A 7,188-nucleotide genomic window follows, 5' to 3' on the forward strand; every position below is an offset into this window, starting at 1 on the left:
ATGACTGTTACTCTAGATGACGTAGACCAATATTAGGTATTCCAATTACTGGTCAGTCAATCTTTTTGAGACTATTATTGGGTGAAGCGGCTAGACATTTAGTGGTTGAGACTTTTGATCTTCAACTAGAAGAGGTGACGACTGAAATGCACCTTAATAGGGGCCACACAGTTTCTTTGGTTGATTCAGAATTTTAAAGGGTACAGTTACACTACAACCCAACAAGAATTAGATAGTGTGGTTAGAGGATATCTGTTATATGTTTTAGGATGCACAATCTTTGCTGATAAAACTGGGAAGACAGTATTTGCAAAATACCTTACATTATTACGGGACGTTCAAAAAGTCAAGGATTTCTCTTGGGGGACAGCTTTACTTGCAATTTTGTATAGACAACTAGGGTGCGCATCAAGAAAAGATGTGACACAGATAGCGGGATATCTTCCATTGCTGCAGGTATGCGTAGATTATATCTTGTTTTATTATTAATTTGATGTATAATTAATAAGTTTGTATTTTCATTTGCAGGCATGGATTTATGAGCATTTCCCACTATTCCAAGTGGGTTTGAATAATGATTGGAAGGTTGGTGACCCCCGTATAAAACGGTGGAAACCAACTTCTATAAATGTTGTTTCTACCGACGAACTTCAACGCCTACGTGAGACTATAGATGATATGATCAAGGAAGAGGTAAGCATTTTATCCAATTTCTATAATATAATGAGCTTGTAATTATGTTTAATCTAATTTATATGTTTGGCAGGTGATCTGGGACCCATACAAGGGAGGACAGACAATGCAATCCAATTAACCCAGTCACGTTCTACAATGGTTGTCTGAGGGCGGACAACGTCGTTGAACCTTACCACCCGGTAAGGTGTCTTCGACAGTTTGGCTATGTCAAACTATCCCTCCCTACCCGATACGGCCGACCTACGAACAAAGGGGCCTCAATGTACTCGCGTATCGGGTAGAGTACAAATTTAGGGAGGAACACTGGAAGAATTGGCTCAAGCATGTCTTCAAATTCAAAACTTTGGGAGCAAATGTAATTTCTCCATGGGATGCAGAATCGACTTACCAACAATGGTTCACAAACATTTCCCATACGATTGTCCAGAACCCGGACAATCGCATTGGACTTGTACATCGACAACATCAATCTTCCAGAACGTCGGTCCCCGAGGACGTGGCTAAAATGGTAATTTCATAGTCTATAGATATATATCTAATTTTACATATTTCAATCAAACTTGTGTCTTATTATTTACTCATTTTTGCAATATTAATTAGTACATATGTATGTGGGTTAGGTTGAGATGAGAAACAAAGCGTTGGGTCTACTAAAGGAATCCATTTCCTTAGGGCCCAACCAAGAAGCGGAGACATTGTTGCTGCGCCAAAGGGAAGTGTACAAAATTCTACATCCACAACAACGGTCTCCATCTCCTCCAGTACCAGACGATGAAGTCCATTATGCAATGAATGAAAGATCCCGAAAAGGAAAGGGGCCTGCCCAACCGAGTAGGAAAACTAAGAGGAGTTAGTTAGATTTGTTCTATTTTGCTTAATTTGTATTTTTATATGAATACAATGTCAGAAGGAATGACTCTTCTAACATTGTATAAAATACAATATGTTCTCATGTGACAATGATGCTTTTGGGGACATAGAATTTAGTACTTGTATTTCCAATGGATCCTCTATGAGACATAGGATGCACAATTTTATTGTAAGAAGGTGTACATGCGAATCGTAGTGATATAATGCAGTTGTTTTTGTTTTGTGTATCGAATGTGAAGATAAATGATGAGTTTCAATTATGATATGTATACATTGGTACTAAATTAAACCTTTTAATACTTACAGGTAATGTGGAAGAGGATGAGGGCGATCGTGATGTCAATATTAGTCAAAGAAAAATTGAAGGTGAGTCACTTTGATTGTTTAATAATCACAATATGATTTAAAAGTATTTTACAAATGTATAACTTTTCTTACGTGGAAAGTGAAACGAAAAATTCGAAAAGTTTAGGCATCACGACGACCCGGGAGTACCTTAGAGAACGACACGTCAATACGAAGGAAAACATCCCAACGAAAAAAGGTGTCATTTCAAACTCAGGGTACAACGTTGGGCAGAGTTAAAAGAAATAGACGAAACACCAATAGATAAGTAATTGAGTCGTCGTCAGGTACACAAATATAAACTTCAATTTACTATGCCTTGTTGAATTATGAAAGCTGGAATCATTCAAATACTCATTGCTTCATATATTAAAGCAATATAACTATCGTCTTTTAATTATAATATTCTTGCCATATTGTGTGTAAATTCAGATGTGTTGAGATCTGTATTTTGTAGTAATTTATTGAAGATTACTTTTGGATTTTTAGTAGAGGAGAAGAAAAATTGAAGAATACCCATTTCTTAATACTTGCTATCAATTAATTGTATCTTAACTATTACTTTCTTTTCTTACAAACTGTGGTTTCTCTAATTTTAGTCATTTGTTCATGTTTTAACCATTGAAAAGAAGATTTAGTCATTTGACAAATTCGAAGTTCTCATGTGACATTAGCGGCACTCCATTTACAACCATTTAAAGATAATTTGTTTCACTCATAGACATAGGTATTATTACTATACAAAGTGGATTTTGGATCCAATGCTGAAAATCATGCGTCTGACATTGAAGAATTTACTTCTGATCTAATGTCAGAAGGTGCCTTCTGAAATTGAAGAATTTACTTCTGCTCTAATGTCAGAAGGTGCCTTCTGACATTGAAGAATTTACTTCTGATCTAATGTCAGAAGGTGTCTTTTGACATTGTCTATAGTACTTTTGATCTAATGTCAGAAGGTGCCTTCTGACATTAAAGAATTTACTTCTAATCTAATGTCAGAAGGTGCCTTCTGACATTGTCTAAAATGCTTTGATCTAATGTCAGAAGGCACCTTTGACATTGTTCTATAGTACTTCTGATCTAATGTCAGAAGGTGCCTTCTGACATTGAAGAATTTACTTCTGCTCTAATGTCAGAAGGTGCCTTCTGACATTGAAGAATTTACTTCTGATCTAATGTCAGAAGGGTCTTTTGACATGTCTTATATTACTTTAATGTCAGAAGGTGCCTTCTGACATTAAAGAATTTACTTCTGATCTAATGTCAGAAGGTGCCTTCTGACATTGTCTAAAATGCTTCTGATCTAATGTCAGAAGGCACCTTTTGACATTTTCTATAGTACTTCTGATATAATGTCAGAAGGTGCCTTCTGACATTAAAGAATTTACTTTTGATCTAATGTCAGAAGGCACCTTCTGATATTGTCTATAATGCTTCTGATCTAATGTCAAGAGGCACTTTTTGACATTGTCTATAATAGTTCTGATCTAATGTCAGAAGATTTCTTCTGACATTGAAGAATTTACTTCTGATCTAATGTCAGAAGGCACCTTTTGACATTAGATATACTTCTGATCTAATGTCAGAAGGTGCCTTCTGACATTGAGAATTTACTTCTGATCTAATGTCAGAAGGTGCCTTCTGACATTGTCTTAATACTTCTGATCTAATGTCAAGAGGCACCTTTTGACATTGTCTATAATATTCTGATCTAATGTCTATATATCTAATGTCAGAAGGAGCCTTTTGACATTGACTAAAATACTTCGGATCTAATGTCAAAAGGCGACTTATAAACTTTTTAAATTAAAAAATATATATATATATATAGTATCCCGTTCAATGGCCAACAGTTTGGCAAACGCTTTTTCAAAACCTGGGTTAGAGGTCTGGAATGGGCTGATTTTTAGTGAGGATGATCTCTACGGTGAGGAGATCATCCTCACAAAAAATCTCATTCCAAAACTTCTAGCCCCAGTTTACAAGTTGAAAAATCGTGAACCGTCCATTTTTTATAAATCATTTTTGATGGGGTTAGAAATTTTGGAATGGGCTGATTTTTGGTGATGATGATCTCCGCACCGTAGAGATCATCCTCACAAAAAATCAGCCCATTCTAAGACCTCTAACTCATGTTTTGAAAAATGTGTTTGCCAAACTGTTGGCCATTGAACGCTACCCATATCTATATATATATATATATATACGTATCGAAAGGCTCCTTCATACATTGACTAAAATACATGACTTGATAATAACATAAAATAGTGTTATTTGCCAATTGTTAGAACTCACTCATCTTTTTAATTAATAAAGTTATTTTTATAAGTGAACTGACTCATCTTGTTTAATTGTTTGATGCAGATTTGTACTATGTGGATGCTCAACTTTACTTTTTATATATAACTATTGTTTATACTTCTACGTGGGAACAAACATGAGTGGATTCATGCATGTATAGTTGTTTATATTTGCTACAATGTACTTATAATACATTTCTTTTGTATGCTTGACTATAATAATTCTGATCGGCTAAATATTTGTTATATAGATGTGTTATGTATATACCATTCTGGGTTTGATTATACAGATTAACATGAGTGGATTCATGCACATATACTTGTTTATATTTACTACAATGTGCTTATATTACATTTCTTTTGTATGCTTGACTATAATACTTCTGATCGGTTAAATTTGTTATACGGATGTGTTATGTATATACCATTCTGGGTTCGATTATACAGGTATTATGTTTATCAGGAAAATTTCATATGTCCATATTTAAGAGGAGATGCTGCTGAAATTTTTATAGAATCAAAAGTATTTTATAGGATTATAGATTATACAATTCAAAAATTATAATTATAAATTTATTATATATATATACATAACATATGATCTAATGTCGAAAGTCTCCTTCGTACATTGACAAAAATACATGACTTGATAACTACATGAAATTGTGTTATTTGCCACTTGTTAGAACTCACTCATCTTATTAATTAATAAAGTTATTTTTATAAGTGAACTGACTCATCTTCTTTAATTGTTTGATGCAGATTTGTACTATGTGGATGCTCAACTTCAATTTGCATATATAACTATTGTTTATACTTCTACGTGAGATCAAACATGAGTGGATTCATGCACACATACTTGTTTATATTTACTACAATATGCTTATACTACATTTCCTTTGTATTCTTGAGACCATGGGAGAGAGTTCTTTAGTGCTTTTGATAATATTTATTAATTGGTACTTTATAATGATTACTGCCTTTAATGAAGAAAAGAAATATGTAACTTTATTTCATATATGACAATATTTTTAGGTATCTTTTGAAATGGGAAACATTCTTTGCATATACCTTTGGGATTACAGGCATATATATATAGGGTCAAGTTCAAGGGCCATGTGAGAAAACTTTCGTTTTTCAAAATAAGGGTTAGAGGTTTTGGATTGAGCTGATTTTTTGCAAGGATGGTCACTATGATGAGAAGATCATCCTCACAAAAAATCAGCTCAATCAGAAACTTCTAAATCCATCAAAAGTGATTTACAAATTAGTGATAAAAATTGATAAAAAATCGACGGTCCACATTCAAAATCACTTTTAATGGGGTTAGAAGTTTCAGATTGGGCTGGTTTTTTTTGGATGATCTTCCCATCATAGAGATCATCCTCACAAAAAATCAGCTCAATCCAAAATTTCTAACCCATATTTTAAAATTTTATTTACCGTCGAAGTTTTCTCACATGTTTTCTCACATGGCCCTGAACCTGACCATATATATATATATATTCATGTGGCATATTCACTTACACAATTTTAAATTGTACAAGGATTCAACCTGGTTTGAAAGAAAGATTATTTTTTAAAGACTCTAAACTAATGTAACATTAGTTTTATGTTATGCATCATCTTTAAGTAACTTATCTTCAAGTTAATCCAAATAAAATAAAAAGAAAGGAACTCATGTCTCTTTTTCAAATTTGACATAAAAAGTTTGCAGTTGACAAATTTTTTCCCAAAAATATTGAAAAACCTTCCAAATAAATTTGTAATTATTTTCTTCAATATTTATAGACTACTACAACGCATAGATAGAAGGAGAGTTATGAGACTGAATGTTTAGAGTTATTCAATATTTAAATATACACCAACTTTCCTTACTAACGAGTTGGACCCAAATTGTCCCACAAGTTCTTAGAAATTCTCAAATAGCCTATGGGCAACCCCACATAAGTTGATGGAAAACACAATTAATTTTTTGTAATATCTAATACCATCTTAAATTTTTCATGGAATGTCATACTTTTGCCACTGAAAATCAACAATTGATCTATCGGGTAGGCATTGAACAAAATGAAGATGAATAGTTTACCCCTCTTTACTATCCAATATATAATAAGACACGTGTACATTTTTCAAGATAAAATGCATAATAATATATTAATTGGTCTAACCAGTCCTTTAAATGGACTTAACAAGGGACTATTTTGACCATCTATTACAAATCTTAAAACAAGTATGTGTAGATTAATATACATATAAAAAATTGTTATAATGATAACTACAACAGTACCCCTCATTCCGCTTCACGTTGTATTGGTAACTTGGGTAATAGATTATATGATCAAAGAATAACCTTTAAAATGCACCTATATATCCCTGGTCTCCTTGGCTCTTGCCTTAGAAAATAAAATAAATGGTCATATTTGCTTTTGGAATTTGCCATTACAATAAATAACGCGAGTCATATAAATTGCGTTAATGTTTGCATTTAAACTTGAAGATATACAAAGTATTTCACTAGAAGCTATAAAAGATTTGTATACCAAAGAGACTAAAAAATTTCTCGAAATGTACAAAGGGATCTTATATGAGAAATGATCATCTTTCTATTGTACCTGAGATGTTTATATAAATCACTTTTATATAAAAAATAATTTTTTTAAATGTATTTAGAAAGATACTTGTTACCTTTTTTCAGGCATGGACTACATGTTCCAATTTTATCAAAAATTTACAAATTTCAATTACCTAAACCAATGTGTCATAGATGTCAACTCAAGTCATTCACTCAGATTACACAGATCGTTGACAATACTTTTTTCCTGAGATTTATAAAATAATCAATGTGTCACTGATGTCAAGTCAAGTAATTCACTCATTAGATTTACACATCTTTCCAAAATTTAATTTCTTGAAATTTACAAAAGATCAATGTGTCACCAAATATCAAGTAGTAAGTCATTCAATCACTTAGATT

This window comes from Akebia trifoliata, chromosome 3, assembly GCF_017979445.1.
Source record: "Akebia trifoliata isolate Shusen 1 chromosome 3, ASM1797944v1, whole genome shotgun sequence".
Classification (NCBI taxonomy): domain Eukaryota; kingdom Viridiplantae; phylum Streptophyta; class Magnoliopsida; order Ranunculales; family Lardizabalaceae; genus Akebia; species Akebia trifoliata.